Below are 25728 nucleotides of genomic sequence, written 5' to 3' on the forward strand. Positions count from 1 at the left end.
CTGTGTACATTACACCCACTTGACCAAAGTGGCAGTCTCCAACACAGCGCGTGAGCGAGTGACGTTTTATGACGCTTTTGGCAAAATTCAGACTGCAATTTCAATGATATCACTACGAGAACAGAAATAGGCGCCACCCTTGTGGAACTCGAACTCGGGACTTCTCCGTGAGGGGTAACGCTTCTACCACTAGGCTACCCTACAGACCAATCGACACCAACGAAGGTTTTTCCGCTGTTTCAACGTTGCTTGCTTCACCTTTTAACATTGTAGTCATTGTGACGAAGGCATTCGTTGTTATTGTCGTACAGGAACATGAAAATTACTGGATTTACGGTATGAGTATTTATGAAAGATTCGGGAAAACGTTCCATCCAGCTCACACTTTATTATTGTTCGTTTGTATTGACAGCCAACTGGATGCTTATCTGCACTCACTCATGTATCTGGGTCGATGGAATATCGTAGCGGTTAAAGCATTGGCTCATCCATCAGGCCGATAATCCGGGTTCAAACCCCCCATGGGAACAGTGCGTGATATAACGGTAGATATTGCTAAAATAATGCTAAACGCGGCGTTAAACCATACTCACTCACACACTCTCTCTCTCTCTCTCTCACACACACACACACACACACTACATACATACATACATACATACATACATACATACATACATACATACATACATACATACATCTCTATCATGCAGCGACGTCGTGCATGCAAAACATGTAGACTTCACACGTCGCTAAGGTAATAATTAATAGTTTAAATGAAAACTTTTAAAAATATAAATAATTGACTGGCGTCCTTAGGTTGTACTGTTTGCTTATGTAGACTTGCCTCCTAGAAGGATATCATACACCCATGGGCTAAAAATTCATTACAGCGTTGGAGCAAGGCTAGTACACGTGGTGCAACCATGCAAACGTTTCGACTGCAGCCGTGAATGCATTAAAATGGCACTCCTGCACGCATTCAAAGTTCAGTCATACATACAATCAAATCACATGCATGCACGAATTCAGATTAAGGGCCTGCGTGCAGTCAAGATTCAACCTTGAACTTGCTTTTTCTCCGAGCAAGAAAATTGTAATTATTTCCAATGTGTTTACAATTTATCTAAAATGGTATTTTTCCGCCATCGTATACTGCAATAAAATTGCCTCTGTGTTTCTGCATTGACTAAAACATTCACATGTGAATACACCTCGTCGATGTTAACTGCCTGGACTATATAGCTAAGACATTGATACCTAAAACTGATGGCAACAGTAAGCCCATATTTCCTCGCTCACACGATCAAAAATACTACTTATCCTAATCTCCCAACATTTCCGTGACGACAGCCCTCTTAAAGATCAGATACGGGTTTTATTAAGACATCAACGCTGTATTCCAGATTAAGCTTTCTTAATAAGATTTGTATCCCCGATACCCTGTCCGTATGCATCCTCACGCCTGCGTAGGCAATACAAACCCTGCTATCGACAAATGTTGTCAATTTCATTTTTTCCGCTTTTAACAACCACACGTGTAAGTGCTTGCAACGGTGTTGGCAGCTGTTCTTGTAGGGCCTATTGAAATTCGATGTATTTTGTTTCGCTTGAATTCATGTATACAGCTGTTGTAGAGACATACTCCGCGGAGACGACTAATGTAGGTCAAGGCGAGATTCAGAAGCGTGTGGAGTATGATTTTAAAAAGATGTTTCGATATACTTTGTCCGAGATCAACATGTTATATACATGATTTATCACCGAAAACGGATCTCCATTTACAGGCATGATCTGGATAAATCGTTGTAGTAATCGCTATGCGACTAAATCCCCCGACTCAACGTTTACAGGTTCAGAGGCTAGTTTATGACGAGAAGCGCCGTCTGGAAATTGATCAGCAAGATGGCAATTTTACAATCGAAGATCAGGTTACGCACGACCTCTGCGGTATGAAATATAAGCCTTGTGATGAATAACTATGCTATATCTATAATCCTAAAACAAATAATTTTTCATCGAATGTACACGCAAGTTCTATCGCAAACAAACACTGGATTTCGGTCACCTGTCCTCATTTCTTTGCAAATCACGTATGATAGCATTTCTTGTTTACCAACTTGTCCACGACCTATCATACCAGACCAGAAATTAAGATACGTGTTTCGACATATAGACGTATTACCCATGCCTGAGGTCCTCTTGGCACCTTCCGTAATAATCATTCTTAGATTAAAAGTTGATTAATGTTTGTATTCCTTACTCTTATGCTGAAATTAATTATTGTTTTAAGTCCGTAGAAAGGAATGTAAAGATTGTCGCTGTATTTAGATCTATGGATTCTTCTCGAAATGTCTCCCGCGATCATTCCGACATTTTGCTTAATGTACGTCGGCGCATCAGACAATGTCAGACCTGATGACGTCACCAATGTATTCTCCCAATCGAATCAATACAGCGCTTTCTATTGCGATTGATCCCAAAGCCATTGAACTCGTGGTCAGAGTGATGCGGTTTTACCCCGTCCATTTCCGTGAAGGTACGTATACTAAGTACTTCTTGGGTGTGATGTAATTCTACTCGTGAAGATCTTCACCTTTCGAACTCTTCCCGTGCATCTAAAACACAACATTTAACGTGAATGGAAGCCTGAGAATATATCAGCCTTGACGTTCAGAGCGAAAAGGACGAGGAGCACTGGCTTCCTTCTATAAGTACCCGAAGTCATTTAAAATTAGCATTGCGCATGACAGTTAGGAATGTCGGGACATTTAGCAAGTTGCTTCTCGTACGAAAGTGTTTATACAACGTCTCGCTGTTTACATATCGCAACTAATTTACAGAAAATATCACCTAATTTATATGGCGATAACTATTTCTGTACAGCACAGACCTCGCCGAGACACAAGGTAAACAGAGGTCCTCTGGTAAACCATTCATATCATGTTTATCGCTCCTGCGTCAATCACACATACGCATCTGCGTTTATATCCGTGACGGTTGTCATGCGTTCCCCATAGAGACTAACTGGCGAGATATTGCTTAATTCTATTAGCTAAATCCGTCACGAACACTCTACCTCCCTGACGTAGCCTAAGCTAAAATTATACAATATTGTCACGCAGGGAGTGTTGGAAGAATTCGTTTGCTTTCTCCACAATTTCCGCTTGGCTCTGCGTCAAGTTCCCAGTGGACGGATTAAGCGGAGTGGTCTTGTCGTAGGTGGCTGAAATGTCCCCCGACTCCATCCCGACTGTCGTTATACAACGGGACAAAATTTATTAAAATGATATAAATTGAGGGCAGAGCTAATTAACAAGTACTGTAGTTGTACGCATACACGAAGCTGGGAACCATTACGCGACGGGACACACACATTGAGACACTGTTGTTTCGTGTAGAGGCTATGAGTGAGTCTAGTTTAATATCGGCTTAAACAACATCTCAGCGACTTCACGTTGTGCCAGTAGGGAAGTCAATCCCAAATTATTCAGTGAACGTTTGCCACTTTGGTAAAACCCGGAGCATACTATTGTGCTGACAATTTCGAGGGAGCGAATTTGGAACGCGAAACCCCGATCGTTGAATTCCGTCACGGGTCGAGCTTCTGTCAGAGCAAACTGAGGCCTCTAGCACGACGTGGGCAACGGTGGATATGATAATGAAGATAACACAATCAGGCAACTGACACGGATTGATTTTATTTCTACGAGTTTTACAAGTCTTGGCACCATCTGATATCCTTCTGGGTTGATTACATGGACATGGAAGATCATAACGTCCATGGACGTCTCACAGGCAATCTCTTCTCGACTCCAAGTTGCTTTTTCGCCATATTCGTAGAACAAAGGCAGATTTGAGGAACGGAACCCGGAACATTTGATGTTTCATTGGGCTTGTGAATATACTTTGTGGCGTGTGTGACGTCATTCGAGAGTGGGGTTTTACGTCGCTTTCAGCGAGGGAAACAAACTTCATACATTGTAACAATATGGGAAATCGAACACGGGCCATCGGCGTGACGAGCGAACGCTTTAACCACTAGGCTACCCCACTGTTCCTTTGACCTATTAGGAGCAATAGGTTTAGGGAATAAATGTAGCGAAATGGGGTTAAATATCGCTTTAACGATTATGGTAATTATATAGCGGCATCCGGTCTTATGTCCCTTTTATAGTGCTCACCCACCAGGATACCTTGCCGCAGTTGAGCTCCATTCAGACACATTATCTCCGAGCCCGCCGGAACCTTGATATATTTTCTAGATGCCAAGCGTGTGGGAGCGATAAAAGTCGCGTATTTTAACGTCTTATGGAAAGAAACAGCTGGGGATCGAACCACCGAAATTCCAGGCTCCTAGCAAACGCTCTAACCAGTGGCCTTGTAACAAAATAAATATAACGAATAAGAAGTTATATTATTAGCCTGCCCGCCTACCTGCCCCCCCCCCCCTCACTCTCTCTCTCAGAGAGGGGGACACAGAGTAGCAACAGCAGTAGTAGTGGTAGTAGTAGCAGTAGTAGCAACAGCAGTAGTAGCAGTGGTAGTAGTAAGACCAGCAGCAACAGTAGTAATAGTGGTAGTAGTGCTAGTGGTAGTAGTAGTAGTAGTAGTAGTAGTAGTAGTAGTAGTAGTAGTAGTAGAAGTAGCTGCAGGAGCAGCAGTAAGAGTAGGAGGAGTGGCAGCAGCATTTGTACCACAAAGTACAACATAACGCCACGTTGTTGTGGATGCCGGTGTTGAAGACGGCTATAATTACGACATCGCTCACCACAGACTAGACTTACAGCAACGTCTAACCCGGGGGCCTAATGCTATCTGAATAAGCATTACTGAAGGCATCATTAATACAGGGACATCGAGACACGTACACGCCGGCAAAATCGTTACAACTGAAAGAACTAGCAGTCAGATGCAATCGGGCATTGGTACTCGTCATTATGCATATCCCCTATCCTGTATAACCATCACTTTCTGATTAGCACGCCAGGCACGGGCAATCGGCTTGACATTGCGGTTATAGTCAGGAAGCCTTTGATGTATACTATTCAGAGGACATGATGCTTAAAAACACCAACAGCCAATATACTTCCGATAACTGCGTCTTTAAAGAAAAACGTGTTTATGACGCCGACGGTTCTTCCCAGGCGAAATGCACAACATGTTAACCTGTTATTTTAAAGAGATCGACAATGTTAACGGGCTAAAATCAGCTACGACGCTGGGGCTTTTAAAACTTAATTCTTCTACAAGACTACGAATCGATAGAAATTGCCAAGGCGATAGAATGGTCATCACGTAGGCCACACGGCTTGAAATCGACACTGAAACCTACACGTGTCAATAACCTGCGCCTTGTCAGCCAGCAGCTTGGTGTCGTGGCTACGTCATAATGTCAAACGGCTCCGTATTCAAGTGTAGGTCTCGCGGATATAGGTCCCCTTGTGTGACGACAACATTCCTATCGATTTCAAGACGACAACGTCACAGACAAAAAGCGTTTCCCTCCTGTCAACCGACAAGCCAGCTGTCTGCGAGGTTACGTTGTCTATTTCAGGACTAGTCGCATACGCACGTGTGCAATTCTGTCATTTGTGTCAATCGAGTGTCTAAGTCGCCGTGCTAACCACGGTTTGATGTCATATCCTAGTCTATATATACCCATTCCATACCAATTTAACGTCGTGCGCCTGGAATAACACGACTCATAATTTCCGCCGATCGGTACACACACGTCACCAAGATGAACGTGTTGCAATATTTTTGTTCTCGGGTCGATCAGTTTTATACACTGGATACCAATCTGTAAGGTATTCTTTCACAATAGCAAATTTCGAAATGTAAACCATCGTGATTATATGCCTAGTTTCTAGTGTCCGTAGTGAAATGTTAAATGACACTGTGGTCTCAGATTAAATCTCGTACGACTTCTGTTGAAAGGATTCTTGTTTTTTACATCGAGTGACATTTATCGTTTCTCTTTCCTGGGAGGGCAACGATTTGATACTCAACAGCGTTTCATTGCTTTGCTACTGCCGCAACAATAGCATGTTCGGCATCACATTACAGACACACGCCTAACAATAACAATGTCATGTACAGCATCAAATTGCAGACACACACTTGAATGACGCATTCTCCTTGGGGGAATGTAATGCCTCGGGAAGGTACAGGTGAGTGGGGACGCATTTGCTCATCACGCCGATGAGGGGTTCGATTCCCCACATGGTTGCAATGGCTGCACCCATTTCTGGTGTCACCAGCAGTGATATTGCGAAAACTATAGTCAGTCGCCGGTGAAATGAGTTACTTCAACAGGATGGAGTGACACCACTTCAGTTTTTCGACCAGTTGTTAGGCAGTCGGGTAGTCAAGTGCATAAGGCGTTCGCTATTAACGAGGAAGATCTGTGTTAGAAAAATTATAACTGTGAAAAAACACTTTGATATTTTAGCATTATGTGAAACGTTTGAAAAACAAAGAATATATATATATCTTCCAGGATATCAGTGCTTTAGCAATAAATGGAAACGTATTCATGACAAGGCAATCGAGGCTCAGCTGGGGTTGGATTTCTAATCAAAACACAAATCCTGCAATATTTCACTGATTCAGTACTAGATGATAGCGTAGTGGGTGACACGTAGCTCCAAAACATAAGAATTTAACACAGACGTCTTGGATTATGCTGAAAATACATATGGTTCATTACTACTGGATTTCCTAATTGATTGTAATCTGTGTACCCTAAACGGTAGAAATGAGAGTAACATTTTCACCTATATAACACCACGGGGCAAATCTGTGATAGACTATATACTAGTACCTCATAAGCAATTACCACTAATCGGCATTTCCAGTGTGGAACCGATATCAGAGATTATCCACAGACATACCAGTTCCTGAAAGAGTACCAGGACACTCATTACTATCCTTCACTGTATATCAATATCAGGATTTGACGTTCAAGAGAAACATGATGAGGAAAAACAAAAACATCCCTTAATGTCCAAACTAAGTTTTTCCAACATTTTCCACAAGATTTTCTGTTATTAAATGAGAACATAGATGCAACCCAGGCGACAGTTATAAAAATCAGTGAACACTTGGAATCAGCAAATGACATGAACAAAGCATGTGATGAATTTCTGAAACTAACCATAAATGAACTGGAGCATTTTGTACCAAGAAAAACTGCATATAATCCAGCATCACCCAGACACAAATGCAGGTCAAAAGCCATAATGGAGCAATATCCTTCGGGACTGCTGGAACAGTGTATGTATTGCTGAAAAGAAACGGATCAAGTGCAAACGTTCTAACCACACAAAGAACAGACTGATTCAGAAATTTCAAGCATCTCGTATGATACTAGATTGATTAAGTACTGAAGAAACACATGCGTCAACATCAAATCCATAAGCAGGTCTCATTGTCATCTACGCTGAACGATGGAAGTGGAAAGGATTTTGGGAAAGAGATTGGTAAAATAGGACATGAAAGACATTCATTTATACCAAAGGAGATTCTGATGGAAATCTCTCATGTGGTAACAGAGAAGTTAGGGAACCAGTGCACTATTGACCACAGCAAGTTGTTTAATGAACCATTGGAGACACTTATGATGACACTTGAGACCCAGACTCCAAAAATGACCAGAATTTATCATTATTGAACTCGCCAATATCTCTATCCGAAGTCAGATGTGTTGTATTAAGAGCGAAAAACAACAAAGCGGTTGGACTGGATGAATTTCCATAAAAATGAAAATTCTCTTGAATTATTGCATAACCTTTATACCCATCATTTTGAAAATGGAATATAACACTATATCCCACTGGAAATACGGAGTTATAAATCCAATAGTGAAACCTAGGAGTATTGATGTGAGAAAACCAACATCATATTGAGGAATCACACTGTTATCACGTAAAATTTACTGTGATATCCTCAACGAGAGACTGCGTACATGGCTGGAAAATCATGATATCTTATCAGAAGAGCAAAATGGACTCAGGAAGAGTAGGAGCTGTATTGAGCACATATGTTTACTGTGTAGAATCGTCAAAGACAGAAAGATAGCAAAACAAATTACTTTCGCATGTTTCGCTGACCTGAAAAAGGCTTTTGAAAATGTGATCAGTGACTGCCTATGGTTTAAGTTATGTCAAACTGGAATCTGTTCAAACATCTATTCATCAGTCAACTGAAATGTTCAGTGCGGGTTAATGGTCATATGAGCCCGATGCTTAATATAAACAACGGTGCGAAACAGGGATGCTCCCTATCCCCTACTCTGTTCCCAGTATTAATGATCTTGTAGAACATACAAATGCTCTAGAGTGTGGAATTTGTGTTGATAATATCTGCGTGTCGTTGTTTTTCTTTGCGGATGACATTTTGCTTCTTGCCCCAAGTGAAGAGCCACTGCACAGAGCATGTTAAACACAGTGTCAGTGAGGTGCTCTAAATGGCGTTTAACCCAACACTGATAAAACAAAGAAAATACGATTCAGCAATGAGAATATCAACATGACTTACAGTAAACATGTGTTTGTGGGCCACATGAAAGTATGATAGACAAAAAATATAATCATTTAGGACAGTCGCTTGATGAATATTTGGACCTTCAGCATACCTTCAGGAAATAGCCAAATTCGCTGGTAGAGCTCCATATCAAACCTTCAAGCAAAATGTATATCAGTAGGTGGTATGCCGTATGACACACACACAAAGCTATATGAAAGCCCATTGCAACCTGTGCTTCTGTATTGCTAAGCAATATGGGATTTAATGACTACAGTTGTATTAACTCTATTCAGAGCAGGGCAAGTAGATTTTGCTTGGCGCCCAACGTTCAACTCCAACACCAACTTAAAATTGAGAGGGGGGATGGAAAATCTGTATAACTGAGCAAAGGGTTGAGATTTCCAGACTATACACAAGGCTAACTAAACCCAACAGACCACTTCTACATTCTATCTCCACATGACCTGGTCAAAGTGACGAAGAAAATCATGGTTTTCAAGGATTGTCTCCCTTGCAAACAAAAATAAATGTTGACCTGAAAACAGCCATCAGTACTTCTGTTTAAGTTTCTTGGAGAGTGTAAAGTATAAATGTTCGGTATTAGACGAAGAAAACTGGTTTCAAAGTCTCTGCAACGATAAGAACTGCCCGAATGGAAACAAACTGACAACATATAGAAAAATTTAAAAGGGCAAAATACCAGAAAATTATCTTTTCATTCCTATGATAAAGGAACGCTTCTTGCAAGACTGAGATGCGGCAGTCTTCCACTCAAATTTGAAACAGTGTTATACCCGGCCTATCACACCACTTGAAGCCAGACGTCTGTATAGACACATCAGAAGATAAAACTCACTTCCTCACTGACTGTCCAATGTACAATGACATCAGGTTATATTTAATTCATTAATGTTGAGTAAACACCGGTATAGCTCAATAGATGGTATTTCCAAGATGTTCACAAGAAGATATATACTCATTTAGTCTCTCTTAATTTCTACTTATTTTATTGTAGAAATAATGTTGACGTTAACAAAATTGTAATTTTGTTTATCTGTTAATATTTTTTCCCCATTCTGGATTCGTAGTCGTGTCGTGTCGTGTCGTGTCGTGTCGTGTTTGCAGTAAGGACCATTTCCTTAACATGTTTCTCTTCATACCACGTGTTTTTAATCATAGAATATGTTAATTTTAAAGTATGGCGAATTTAGACTACAATCACCATTGACTGAAGGGATGACGTAAATCCAACCAGGGTCCATGCAGGTAGCACAGGTACTGTAAGTCCCCGTGGTTCCTTGTATGGTGGTCTACCTTCAGTTGATGGTGATATATCTATAGCCCATTTCTATTTTGTACTGTCTGTACTGATTTAATCTTACGGTAATGTACTAGTGTACTATATGTCTGTGACACTTTAGTATTTCTACTGTCCTTCTGTAAATTAAATTGTTATCACAATATAACTTAAATAACGTGTGACGTTAACTAGTAATGCACTTATCCACTCACTGTTGAAGTATGAATCGTTTTGATTCGTCTATATTAACTGAATGAAAGGAAACAAACAAAATATTACCAATGGGATAAAAGCACATTTCTTATACTTTTTTGTATTATGTTTTACATGGTCTACGTTTTAAAAATTCTCTCAAAACATTTTTATGGTGGGCACTGCATCTCATCAAGGCATCTCTCTCTCTCTCTCTCTCTCTCTCTCTCGCTCGCTCTGTGTATGTGTGTGTGTATTCTATTCGCCACATTGTTCGTTCATTCGTTAATTCATTCATTCATCCACACACTCTCGCCCACAATGCAGACAGAGGTTTCACCCTGCTAACACAAATAGAGCTGCAAGTGTTTGAACAAGGATTTATGTCACAGTCTGCAATATATCCGTTTCAGTATTGTAATAAGAATTCAGTCAGACTAGTCACAAAGTGACATTGCCTTGACGTAAACGTGAGGTGCATATCGTGTCATATGTCCAAGTTGTTCTGTTCATGTTTATCCAACGGAAATTGAATCTTAAAATACTTTTCCACAGCTTTGAATTCCACAGTATTAATTCCAAGAGAAATCACGCTAGCTAGTGTATGTGTTACAGTGCGCCGAAATGTTAAGTGACACAAATTTATTAAAGCATTAGGACAATACCGATCCATTGTTTACTTGAGCATCAGCATGAATGAATACGTCAAACAGTGAAAATAGCCAAACATTGTGAGATCTAATATGCACTTGCATCATTTTCATGCGTTGCGTTTACACTGAGGAATATAAACGATACAAACGCTCGTCGTTCTTACAGTGCCGTAAGGTGATGTATGTATGTGCGGTGTAAAACTAAACTCACTCACTATAGCAACATACTTCACACCAAAGGCAACAATAGACTTCACATATGTTTATATATATTATATATGTTATTTAGCAGATTTCAAACGTTTATAGCACCTGACTTCCCACGTTTATAGAACCAGACTTCACACGTTTATAGCACCAGACTTCACACGTTTATAGCACCAGACTTCACACGTTCATAGCACCAGACTGCACACGGCTATAGCACCAGACTGCACACGGTTATAGCACCAGACTGCACACGGTTATAGCGTCAGACTGTTTACCACTAATACAAAGGACCACGTAATGATTGGTAGTTTAAATTAGCAACTGGTATTGTTAGTGGTTGTATTGTCCTCCTGAGAGGGTACGTAAGTCCTAAAACTTTCACAGTTTCATTTTTGCTTACCCGAGTTTAAAGGTAGTGTAGATGTTCTTTTACAATGTTCACTGTCAATGACAGATTTGTTACCATTCACTATGTATTAATGGTTCTCGCCACGATATGGTTGAAATATTGCCGATGTGACGTTAAATATCAACTCACTCACTCACAAAGGACCACGTGTTTCACCAGTCTCTAGGTTACCAAGCCTGTTCATGCGTGTGTCGAATACGAAGGCCGTCGGTCACAATAATTAACTGGTTTAATAGCTGGTACGATTAGCCAGCTACACACGTATAGCAGACGCCCGTCAGGCGGGAACCCAGTCAATACCAATAAAAACGCTAGTAAAAACTAAGGGGAATCGCTGGGACTTTAATGGGTGCTATTTTATTTAGGAACAAAGCATAATATAACAGCAACATGTGTGCTGGTATTGCGTTGCCATGACAGCGACCAGCTGAATACCCAAACTGACTTATGGACGCCCCGTTACGACATACACGACAGCCGGCAAGACAACACGAGTATGTTCATATTGCGCTCACAACACTAAAGGCCGAATAGTCAAACCACTAGGACCTCGCTCCACAAAACATTTAAGACTTTGGTAAAGTATCAAGGACTTACGGGGGATCTACTACGATGATTTAGTGAACCTCTACGACGTGTATTCCGTGATGGTTTGTCCCATCATATTTTCCAGCACGCTCGTAACGCTGCAGGTGTAATTTCCGAGGTAATGCAGACTTACGAGATATGTATGCTACGCTGATCTGGTGTAGGGCTACGACACTGCTGATGACGTCATGGTGACGTCATTCGTTGTCTGAAGGTTGGTCGTGGTCACCCTTTCGCACATCTATACTTAGTCTGCATGACGTTATCAGTAGTCGACCGCAGACAAATACATCACAGGCATAAATGCCAAAGCCGAGACAAGACGGGTTAAGCTTCCACTGTATGGTAATCGGGTTGTGTCTATAATTATACGTTTAGAACGAAATCGTTCTGATTTCTTAATTATTCTGTTGGTCGTGCGCAAGATAAATAGCCCAGTGTATGAGCTACGGGTTCATTCTAAGAGTAGGCGAGAAATAATCGTTGTTGTAACGATTATCAATAAAATCTATTGCCTAATTTATATTTGCGTTTGTTCATATTGTCCTATAATAAATGGGTACTTCTCTGTTCCACAGTATGCACCAACTAACACTTATACGATCTAATCTGACGGCTTTACAAGCCGTCGGCGGAGTTCAAACCTTCATCGATTTCACCGGAGTGTACGTTCGATTGGATGAACGGGTCTAAATATATCCGGAGCCCTGATCATGTCGTGTTGAGGACTAATGCGAAATCAGCCATCGATCGTATGAATAAGTATGTCAACAGATAGTTCTTACACAGTCTTTAGCTAAGGACAGGTCAATTCAGATACATTCAGGGGGCTCTCAGCCCCGGAAGCGAGATGTTGATTTCAAAGGGTGAAAGACTTCAAGCATGTTTGAAAATGGCCGATGAATTGGATCAGGTTGTGCAGATCGTCATCCACATATTATAGGTTTATAATCCGATTCAAAGTCCTTTGTGGTTCATTTGCTATTTTGGGGTTTTCATTCCCAGCCCGGGCGCGGTAATAATCCAATAGATTCTCGCGTCATTCGCATAGAAGAAACTGTTACAATACTTCTATTTTTGTAAGCGTCTATTTCCCTCAAACAGTAATTGAACGCTTAGAAATGTGATGTTCTAAACACTATATAGCCTCGCCGATGTTATCGTGGTCGTATTGAATTCGATATGATTGAAGTTTTTTGGACAGACAGACGTTTTCAGTTTTCAGTTTCCTGGCAGTGGCAACAACCAGTTTCTGTTGAATACATACTCAAACATTAAAAAAAACGAACACCCGGAAAGTACTTCTATCACTGACTCATAATTGTGTTAAACAGAATGATAAACATGTAATCTTAACTGAATATATTTCGTGCGATCTACAAATGGTTCCACGTCTCACATCCTGTTGTCAAGGAAACGTCATGCATGACGTTCGTCGGTGAGGGTAGAGTCGGGGAGACAAGTTGGATGTAGCGACGTGACGTCGTATCCTACACCACTGTCGTCTTGTCGGCACATAGGTTATTTTGGGACAGGGTTATCTGTAGCAATAGCATTGTATAATATTGCTGTAGCTCACTTTAAGATATCATATGAATTATTTGGGGCCGCAACTATCTGTATATGACGTCGTAATATTGATTTTAATCCACCCTGAGACATCTGTTAAGTTATTCTGGGTCACGCCCTTATGTATACGGCGTCGTAAAATCGCTGTAAACCACCTTAATAGATCAGATAAGTTATCCTGGGCCGCACACATGTGCATACGACGTCGTAAATATTGCTGTAATCCAATTTAAGAGCTCAGATAACCTATTCTGGACCTCATTCATCTGTATACGACGTCGTAATATTGCTGCAATCCACTTTAAGATATATGCCAAGTTATCCTAGGTCGCGCCCATATGTATACGACGTCGTAATATTGCTGTAATCCACCTTAAGATATATGCCAAGTTATCCTAGGTCGCGCCCATATGTATACGACGTCGTAATATTGCTGTAATCCACCTTAAGATATATGCCAAGTTATCCTAGGTCGCGCCCATATGTATACGACGTCGCTGTGTGGATTCCATTTTAAATTAGGGCATAACGTAATGAGAACATACAAGTCGTTACATCAACTCATTAAGCATACAGGCGACGTTAAAACCCAAGTCACCCCCACCTTAAAACAGAAGGGTTTTATTGATTGTGAGTTAAACAAAAACAAAGCTTTCTGCATACAGATCGAATCCAAACACAAGCGGTGCAGCGATATCTAGACATTCAATCTCGAAATAACTCCAGCCGCCATGTTCATGAGGCCTCGCACAGAGGTCCACTGTTGGTGAACCGTGACGCTGTTTAAACTCGGGTCAGTTTCTATCCTAAACCAGTTGCGACTTCTCTAATTATACCCTCTGTGGATACATTACAGCCTGAGGGTTGTACGCTGGGTCAGAAAGTACACGTTTCCTCCAACAAAGGGCTGCTTTCAGCTTAAATTTAAAACAGTATATTATGGGATTTAAAAGCTGCGAGTAAATCACTTTCATAATATTTTCGAACACGCCATGCTAAACTTAAGACAGAACTTGACACCCGAACAAAGCCATATGTCGCCGAAAACCAAAACGAAAATGAGCATTACTTTAGCATTGCATCCCATCGTCCCCGTTTCAACAGCTTAACCGATAAATGGCGTTTGTTCACGTAAGCCAAAGATAACATACACCACTGACTTAACCCCTGATACTTTGATTGGAAACAGCCCGGAAACAAAGACTTACATTCTTCACATATATTGTCCCCTAGTGAAAACCAATCACATGATTGTATCACTATTCATATTTTCGAAATCAAACTTATTACACAAGGTTTAACAATGTCTTTGTATTCCTGGGAAATATTTTGTTTTAATATCGCCTTGTATTTACTTAATTCATCTACATGTATCATAATTTGATTGCATGTTTTGCTTTTGGAAACTGACAGAAACCTCACAAATGGTGTAATATCTCCTCTGGGCAGGGAACGAACTGTTTTCACTACTTTTTGAGAAATGTACGATTAAACTATTTTAACCGCGGTGTATTGTATTTACGCCCTCTTTGTACGAACATAATCACCAGTCGTGTCATGTATGTATTGATTTTGTCAGTTTTGTTACAGATGTTTATTTTTACTCGTGTGTGTCTGTGTGATATATGATGGTCGCCATTTTGTTTATTTTATCACCACTGCAAAAATGACAGATTGGTTTTGCAAATCAATAAAATGTAGATAAAATACTTTTGTTAACTCAAATATTAAACCAATATTAATCTTGGATAAACATATGACCTGATATCAGAACTATAAATAATAGGGGTCTTATCGATGTAGTCCTAAACGTACGTGGATGTGGTAAGGGTGTATTTACTACCTTGTTATTTCTGGTATATTATTAATGATCAGAAATAGTTCTCGCTGCTGTCACCGTGGCTGAAGTTATTCGCGTCAACAAAGCGGCTGTATTATCCGTCTCAAGCCGATGGTAATTCGTCAGAAATACGGGGTCGTACGCTGCGCACGGGTTGACCCTGTGAATACAACCGTATTGTGCCGTTTAAATTTACGGGGACAAAGGAGTTCTTTTCGGCTAGCGGTCCCGTTCAACTATCGCGTGTCGTGCGAATAAACCCAACTTCTTCAGTAAATCGATCCTCTTTCCTTGGCAAAAACTGCTCCACGGGGCTTTAAAACCCAATAAGAAATATTGACGAATAGGCCCTGGCACACTACTTTCTCATTTAAGTTCGGCGTTTCCGCGACTACCTAGCTCTTTCATGAGACTGCCGCACGGCACTATAAAGATGACCTCCATTTTGTGATAGCGTAGCTTGATTTATGTACGTGTGTATGTTGAGCTGGTGATATTCTGCTGGGTGTTACGGCGCCGTAAGTGGGTCAAATCGCGGGCCCGTAGATGAACAAGAAAATCAATCCGTTTGGAGTTACCTCCCTTAGCCCATTAGGCGGCCTGCAAACGCGACCACCGTTGCGATGAGGTTAACTTGAGTTTATTCAAGTGATTGCTGTGGAAACGATCGACAGTATTTACCCTGGGACAATTCCTGATAATTTCACGCTGAAATAGGTTGAACTTATTAACAGTGATGGGTGATTCAGAAAATATACGCAATAAAGCTTTATTTGTTGAAACATTCAATACATGCCATATCAATCTAAACCATTGTTCAAGTTAAGATTAAAACTAAATCATTAAAACGTTAAAATCATTTGACAGGGTAACAGCCATTAATAGGTAATGGCTCGGTGTCCTAAAATACGGACAAATGCAATGAAAATATTAACTTATATTCAGTATATACCCATGTTTTAACAGGTACTTGAATATTTGAATATTTTCTCGTTGCATTCATGCAAAACATTTTCAGTTGACAATCGAACATGCGGTCAAATGACAAAGAAAAAAATACGATTCTGTAACAGTTTTTGAGTATCTTTGAGAGGAGGGGATGTTGCATATTCGTCTACGGCACCACAAAGACTGAAGAATTATGTGGCATAGGCGTGCCAGGATCCAGTGATTGTCGTTGATATAATATTGAACGGCATTCACCATATTCTGAACGTCGTAGTCTGTTTCACTTGAACACAAACGGTCCCTTTTCAAACATATTTTAAGGCCGCCAAAGACTTCACATTAGCGGGTGATTTCTGTATTATCACTCACCTTTACCCTGTTTTCGACTAGCGATTGGCGTCAATCTAAAGCTGTCTTCCACATGACGCACCGCCTAGGGAACGGAAATATTCCCCCGTTCTAAAGAGGGTTAGATAACTGCGTTACCTGTCATACTATCGTCTTTAAGCGTTGGTAGCACGTTTGATTGACACGCTGAGTGACAAACGAGACAAAACACTGATATGAATTTCAGGCAACGTGTTCTCTTTCGTCTGGGTTTGGTAACGTGATGCCTGCACGTGTGTCATGAATGTGACCTTCAGCACAGCATTGGGGAAGGTCATCAGACAAGAAACCTCATTAGATCTGGTACAAAAAAAGTAGAATTTATAAAGAGTATTGATAGTTGGTGTTTCTTGACTTTACAAATGAGAATACATTTCCTGAAATATTGTCATAGAGGATAATATTTTACCGGCGCATCTGAATTCAAAGCGACGTTTCCTGCCTTCAGCGTGTAGGCGTGTTCAGGCACCTGGTGTTCGCTGAATTGACTGTTTTAGCTGTAGCTGAAAGTTTTATTTAATTAATGTGTGGGTAGGTATTTACTGGGATACTTATGAAGGATTTCTTCCGGTGGTTTTAGCCTGATTTGCGAAGTCTCTTTTTGAGAATGTTCCAGAGGGCAAAAATAGATTTAAATTCCGTGCTTAGGACAAACATTTGGACCCCATTATTTCTTCCAACAGCTGCTGATAAAAATCCCCTCAACCGTCCAGCAAGTCAATCCCATCCGAATTCGCCAAGAGGAAGTCGCAGCACGTGCGTATCGATCTCGTCGCGTGCACGGAACAATTTCGTCACGAACCATCATCAGGAATTGATGAAGATTGACTGCAATCGAAAACACTCCCTGGAAATCGTATCACAAGAACTCCGAGGCACGACTTTGAACTAAGAGATGGCCCACACCACATTACAGTGATGTAATCGATAAATTAAGAGAAAACTACCTGATTACTGGATCTGTTTCCGAGGACGACGTCGGCCCGACTTGGCACCATCTTCGTCTATAACTAGATTTAGTGTTCATTTGGGACACGCGCTGTGAAGGCAGAGAATATCTAATTCAACCCTATCTGAGTGGACTGGGATACGATATGGCGTATTGATGTTTTTGATTGCATTATTTGATAGGTTTAGTGTAATTACTGATATCATCCAAATTACGCTGACTCACACAAGCACAGAAAGACGTTATGTAAGGGTTGTAATTATCAAAACGCTAGACGGAGGACTCCGGGTCGGATTTGCCAAGATTTACGGTTACACGGACGTGAGGGTTCTCGGGGTCAAATGACTAATGGACGGGGTCAGCTTTATGAATTGGGAACTGTCGGGGAACATAACGCTGAAGACGTAATCGTTTAAAATCTGCATCTTTTGCATGCGTTGAGAAAGTGCACGTTTTGAAGATTTTAGATTTTTTAGGGATATATTACCGTTTGAATATTAAAATCATTGTGCCGGGCGTGGTTGATGGCCCCGGTTAATTGTATGATGTACAGACGCATGGTATTTGCGTGGTTGGAAGTCATTTCAAATAAGGCTCCAGGAATACTGGAACCGCCATTCTGTTTGTTAAATGGATATGCCAAAGTTGTTTTAAAATGCTTTATCACTAAGTGAGTGGAAGAGTTAAGTTTTTTTAAGTGCAAGTCTGACTATCCTGGTGCTATCATCCGGTGAAGAGGGGAATGAGCGTCAGGCATTGTACACCGGACAGAATCGAACAGCTAGTTATGCGGAACTAGCAAACGCATGACCTACAGAACTACCCTATTGTTGGTTAGGGTTGCCTCGTGGTTAACGCATTCGCTCGTCACGCCAAAGACCTGGGTTCGATTCCAGCATGGTTACAGTATGAAAATGTGAAGCCCATTTCTGGTGCCTTCTGGTCTAATATTGCTGAAATATTGCTAAAAGCAACGTAAGACTAAACTCGATCACCCATTCACTTAACAATAAGAAATACAATGAGAGGGTATAATACTTATGAAAAAAGAACAAACAACGACACAGACAAAAATCTATCAGTCATGGAAACGAGTGGTCGATAGCCGTAGAAGAACGACCCAAGCCGTCGATAGTATATTTGGCTGGTCACCTATCGGAACTAACTAAAACCCACTGCAATCCAATCACAACGAGGGGAACTGGGGACCGATTCGTCCCCAGGGTCCCTGAGATGTCATCTTCTAAAACAGATTATATGATCTTCAGAAGCACCATTATTATATTTTGTAAACGCTGCCACTTAAGACTTCATCACTATAATTATGTTTTGGTCGCAAAGACATCACGATTATTCCTTCAAATTTCAATTGACCACGAACTATTTGCATACATTGTATCTCTTTACGAATATTTATATTTGGTATTAAAAAACACTCTTTCAAATTTTATCGATTCCCGTCCTGATATGTGAGGGCTCTGATGCGTTCCCATTTACACTGCCTCAAAACTGCAGTTAGGGCGCCATTAGCTGGTGATAAATTTCCAGAGAAACTATCAATCAATCTAATACTGTCAATAATAGGTAAACAGAAGTATTTTATTTTCAGACCCGTCGCACACGCAGCTAGGATTTCGTTGTATCAAGTGACCTCTCAAACTGTCCGGGTGAAATACTGGCAGTTTACTGAATGCTTTGAAATGATTTATCACCCATGCGTAATAAAATTGCCGAAGCGATTCGAATTTCGCAATCAAATGATTTTATGTATTTTTATTGAATCTGTATATTTTCCTGTTTATTCACTACACATAAGTTCCTCATCATTGTCCAACCCGCATTAAATGGCGAGAATATCGTGTTTGAGTTGGAGCTGTCACGTGACAGGTAGTTAAATACAAGTACAAAAACACTGAACCTAACTCTTCGTCAGTTTGATCAATTTTGTATTTTAATGAACATTTTCGTTAGTCATTTCAGCACATCACAATGTTGCTGAATGTACGGGTTGTAGGAGAATCGAACACTTGTGAAGTTAGTTGATACAGAGGTGTATATTTATTTCGCTTCACGCATAAGTTTATTTTGGGCACTCACGTTAATGCGCCTTTACGTAGATTCTACAGAGATGTCTTCGTAATGTTCTGAAATGGTTCGCCTCTTCAACCCATTTAAACTGAGTAGTAACAGTTTCTAGTTCATGTCCGTGCCATCTGACATATCACGAAGCAAATTAAATTCTCCTGGCGATCATGCGTGGGAAGTTCATTGTAATCGCCACCCGCGTTATCAACATTTCTTTGTGATTGTTTAAAGGAGAAATATAGCAGACGTCTTTGGAACAATACAAAACACTAATCGACGAAACGGCATCGTGTACGTCAGTAAAATGGAGCTTATGGCGTCTTGGGCGTGGTCCGTGCATGCACACATGCTTACTGAGAGCCGTATTGATAAATGTCACCATTAGCTTTTGGTGAGGTTAATAAAGCTGGGGAAATTAGTTTTACCGATTTTCTACCGAGGAAACGATCGTAGACAAACAGCAAAAGTAAGCTATCGCATAACGTGATGCATCCTGGTAATTGTGGATTAATGGATTAGGTTTATTTTCTAAGATAATACTGGGGATGATGTATGTATCGTTAAGCATTAACAATCCAACTGGCCACATCTTGAATCTGGGACAATTACCGTCGGTTATTCCCCTTCACAGATGGCATAACAAATGCTATCAAAGAGTGTAGTTCGGCGGAATTCTCAAGCAATTCGATAAGCGCCAAATTAACCCGTATGGCTGGCGAGCACAATCTAACCCAAGTGAAATAATCACTTAAAATCACAGCCATCTCCGCTAAGCCTTTCTGCCTCTGTTTATTTAGCATACCCTCCCATAAAATCGACCCTCTATCACAGCACGTGAAAACATGGCCGTTTTGCCCTTCAAGCCTCGTTCTGAGAGTTGATAACACACGTACAGCACGTTCAAGCACAGCTGAACAGGGTCGCATTTCCAAGCGTGTTTCCTCTGCGGGTCTGCTAAACGTGTCGTTTTCTACCGGTTTGTATTTGCCCGGGCTCTTTGTCAGCTTTCTATAAGCTGGGAGATGTTCGCACATTTACTAGTCTCTTCTCTTTAATCAATAAACGTCGTGCTTTGGAGAATAAATACGTATTTTGCTGATCCCAAGAGGCAATCAAGGGGTAGGGCGAGTGGCCCCTTTGGCCCCGCAATTACACGCACTCAGGTTGAACCGCCAGTCTGTTTGAAGTTGGTGTGTTAGATGAAAAGAACGTAATGGTGTTTTACCGAGGTGATAAAACATTTGAAGGTCAAGGTGATTAACCTGGCTCAACCCGCCGCGTCTGACCGCAACGTCTGTAGACGATGACGTATTTATAATCTCATCATGGTTCGGCCAAGAATAATTAATGCCCAGCAACGCCGGTACACTTAGCATGGACCTACTAACGCGTGTACATGCATAAAGCCACATGTCATGTTGGTTTTCTAGGTAAGAGGACCTCGTTAGTCGCTTTTTTCGAGTTTCTTCCCAAAAGTATGAAAGGACAATTTTGTATGTAAGGAAAACGTTGTTCTGTACAAAATTAATGTTAAGCTGAAGTGGAATTGTTAAACTGAATTTGTAGATTTCAGGCATTAACACGAATAATACATGTTACTTGTTATTACAGGGAGTAAACTTGTATGCGTGATGTTATGAAACGGTCATTCTTTAATGTGAAACATGATAGCAACATGGCAGATAACAAACTTGGCTCATATAATATTTACTTTACGATAATCATATACATCATATTCTACCTTTTGGTTCAGTAAATATAAAACGGTGTGTGTTAGTGTTTGTGTTTGTGTTTGTGTGTGTGTGTGTGTGTGTGTGTGTGTGTGTGTGTGTTTGTGTTTGTTTGTTTGTTTGTTTGTTTGTTTGTTATAAACGCCAGTCACCGTACTAGTGCATGATGTTATTATGCCAGCCAACGTATTGTGTACGATGCTATGAATACCAGACAACGTATTGTGTACGATGCTATGAATACCAGACAACGTATTAGTGCATAATGGTATATATTCCAGGGAAAGTATATGCGTATGATTATGTTATAATCACCAGTCACCGTATTCGTGCACGGTGTTATAAATACCAGCCACCACATTAGTGCGTAATAAGTAGTGTTTGATACACCAGATATGGTACAAATGTGTGGGCAATGTCACATACACCATTAACGGTATGATGTTATAGGCATCATTGTGTGTCATAATGCCATAATGAAATAGATAGTCACTGTGTTAGTGTGTAATGATCTAATATACGCCAGTCAGCGTATTTTGCTTGGTGTTTCACATACTGGTCAACGCATAAATGTACGATAATGTTCAAAGCAACAGTCGCCGTATACGTGCATGATGTTACAAATACTCGTCACCGTATTAGTGCATGACATTATTAATGCCAGTCAACGTATTGTGTATGATGTTATAAATACCAGACAACGTATTGTGTACGCTGTTTTAAATACCAGACAACGTATCGTGTACGATGTTATAAATACCAGACAACGTATTATGTTCGATGTTATAAATACCAGACAACGTATTATGTACGATGTTATAAATACCAGACAACGTATTATGTACGATGTTATAAATACCAGACAACGTATTGTGTACGATGTTATAAATACCAGACAACGCATTAGTGTAGTCATTGTTACATACACTTGTAACTCAGTTAGTGTGTTATATTTAATATAATGTTTTATACACCAGCCACCGTACTCAAACTGCCTTGCAAATTGAATTGGGTACGAACTCTATCTATACAGTTAATACCATTAGTCTGACAAACATAGCTTCTAAATCACAGGAATGTGTTAATTTGAAAGCTAACACACAAATGCAAGACTTTAAACTGAGCTTTTGTAGAAGTGATGTTGTTACTTCAGCTGCCTGTCTTGTCGTCGTGCTTGCTGTCAGTCAACGTGCGCGTTACGGGGAAAGGGAGGTAACTTCAGCTTACTGTGTTACCCATAGCCTGAATTCTACGTGTAGTTCAGGTTGCACTGACATGGTAACACACTCGGAAGAGAAATACATAATTTTAATCTATGGCTTTCAATTTACTCCTGATAGCATGTAAGCTATATTCAACACAGGTCGTGAATCAACAGTTATTGATCTATCCGTCAAAGAACTTCAAAGAACTGATAATCGTTGCTCATTGCTCGATCTGTAGTTGATTAAATGTTGAGCTTTCTTAATTAAATCGACGTTGTGACACTCTCTCACTTCCGCCAGTAATTTGTAAGGCACGTACTAAACATGTAACCACAAAACAGGCGTTAAAAACTGATAACAAGGAGAATGGTTACACTGATGAAGCGGCAGTAAAATGCTCTTCGCGGCAATAACCCCCACACCCTGTACAATACTGGACCACAGCATCTGATGCTCGGTGAGTCTGGTGCTCTCTGGGGTTGCGAATAGGAACTGACAGTTTCAGGTTTCTCGCTTTTTACCGTTGGGTATGGTGTCGCACACTCAATTCGGACGAGTCGTGCATTTGTTTTCCCGATGAGGAATATTGTTACTCTCAATGCTAAAAAAGACTGTTATATTATGTGTCGTGGACCCACGGTGTCAATATACCAAAGACCAAAATGACTTGTCATTCCTCTACCAAATGTCTTTTCAATTAGGCAGTAAGTTTTTAGAATGGAATTTACGCTTGTGATCCAAGCGCTTTTGAGTAATTTAATCTGTTTTATACCTTACTAGACATCTTGACGTTTAAAATGTATTCCCACCGTGTTGATACGAACAATACTCCCACAAATTATGTTGTGTATATTATTGTTCATTCTTTAAACGAACTCTCGTGTCTTAGAGAAACTGTAAGTCTCTTGCTTTACTTGAGGACTGTTGCAGAAACATTGCACGGAAAGCTTGTAACACGCATTGTACTCGAGACTGTATTCTATTCTATTTGAAATTTGCCATGTCCTTTTCAGAAAAGGATTTGAACCGTCGACCAATTTAGAAAACACGCTTTCGCTACATATTAGTTTATGTATTTATATGGACAAAATTGGAAAGGTTTTACAAATAATCCATGATTTTATATGCGATTGGAAATTGTCAGCATAACAAAGCGACCGACCACGTACCATGCTCTTAAACCTGCCACGGGTCAACTTGATAAACACCATGGGACAAGATCCAGGACCAGTATCTGTATCTATTGTGCTGGTCAGACAGAGTTAAGCTAACAGAATTCACGCAACACAGTTATCTGTATCTCTGCTAAGTTTATCATCTACTCTTATCAAATCACACGACCACGTGTACGAGCGGTGACATAAAGCTGACCAGCTTATCTAATTCACGACGAACCTCATCCATACCTAGTGTTTTAATCAACACATCCATCAAAGTAAATGTTGTAATTCTCTCAAGATAGAGTAACGTACATTTGCAGTGACAACAGTATCTGACATATATAGTGGCTTGATAACGTTTACATATAGACGACAATCAGTCACAGAGCAGTCTGTGGCGGAGTTATTTATAAACTCGACTCTTATTTACTCACGTAAGAATGTTTACTATGTTGTGCTTTGTTATGTCTTAACTACGCGATATTACATCTTCTTCATATTTATCTCAACAACATGCCGTTATCTCCTCTGTCAGCCATTGTATCATAACTACACTCCATGCTATTATTTGTCCTCTGTAAGCATATTTTTCAACATGCTATTATACATCCCCTGTAAGCTATTGTATATTTACTATACGTTATTGTATATTTACTGTATGCTGCTATTATGTGTTTTCTGTAAGCTATTGTATCGTAACTACATGATATTATATCTCCTCTATAAGCTATTGTGTATTAACTATCTCCTCTATAAGCCATTGTACCTTAACAACACTGTTATACCTCCTCTATAAGCTATTGTGTTTTAACTATCTTATCTGTAAGCTATCGTATCTTAACACTGATATATCTCCTCTGTAAGCTATTGTACCGTAACAACACTATCATATCTCCTCTGTAAGCTATTGTACCGTAACAACACTGTTATATGTCCTCGGTAAGTTATTGTACCGTAACAACACTATCATATCTCCTCTGTAAGCTATTGTACCGTAACAACACTATTATATCTCCTCTGTAAGCTATTGTACCGTAACAACACTATCATATCTCCTCTGTAAGCTATTGTACCGTAACAACACTGTTATATGTCCTCGGTAAGTTATTGTACCGTAACAACACTATCATATCTCCTCTGTAAGCTATTGTACCATAACAACACTATCATATCTCCTCTGTAAGCTATTGCACCGTAACAACACTATTATATCTCCTCTATAAGCTATTGTGTTTTAACCATCTCATCTATCGTATCTTAACACTATTATATCTCCTCAGAAAGCTATTGTGCACTAACAACACTATTATATCTCCTCTGTAAGCTATGGTATCTTAACTATATGCTATATCACCTCTATAAGCTATGATATCTTAACTATATGCTAGTATGTCTCCTCTATAAGCTACTGTATCTTAACATTATTATGTCTCCTCTATAAGTTATTGTATCCTAACAACATGCTATCATATCTCCTCTGTAAGCTCTTGTATCTTAGCAACACTGTTATATCTCCTCTGTAAGCTATGGTATCTTAACTACATGTTATCATGTCATACCATATACGCTGTTGTATTCTAACTACAAGCTCTTACTCTTGCCAATCCCTGCATGACTATGCGGAACTGATATGATATACTGCTGCAAATAGATTGCTTTAAAACGCTATTTGTCCTTTCAGTACTAATTGTGACGTAATAGTGTATGAATGCCCACCTGGTTAATGTAATGTAATAGAGATCCTCTGGCATTTTATGATTCAATGATGTGTAAGCTGTTGCCTGTTCGGTATCTTGTAACTAACATACTTTGTATCGTGTAATATTTCTGCTGATGCTCATGCTGTTGACCACCGGATTATCTGGCCCAGACTCGATTGTTTACAGTCCGTTGGTATATAGATGGAATATATCGCTGAGTACTGCGTACAATTAAACTCACTCTCTAAACCTTCTCTGTAAACATTCCAATTTT

General features: G+C 40.1%; 1 long non-coding RNA gene across 1 annotated transcript in view; it reads left to right on the forward strand.

Moving 5' to 3' along the window:
• The first annotated feature begins 2478 nt into the window (after positions 1–2478).
• Positions 2479–25728, forward strand: part of LOC137284241 (uncharacterized) — a 37720-nt gene continuing 14470 nt past the window's right edge. Inside the window, exon 1 of the long non-coding RNA XR_010956888.1 lies at positions 2479–2539. This is a non-coding gene — a long non-coding RNA (uncharacterized lncRNA). The remainder of the gene's footprint in view (positions 2540–25728) is intronic.

This window comes from Haliotis asinina, chromosome 5, assembly GCF_037392515.1.
Source record: "Haliotis asinina isolate JCU_RB_2024 chromosome 5, JCU_Hal_asi_v2, whole genome shotgun sequence".
NCBI lineage: Eukaryota > Metazoa > Mollusca > Gastropoda > Lepetellida > Haliotidae > Haliotis > Haliotis asinina.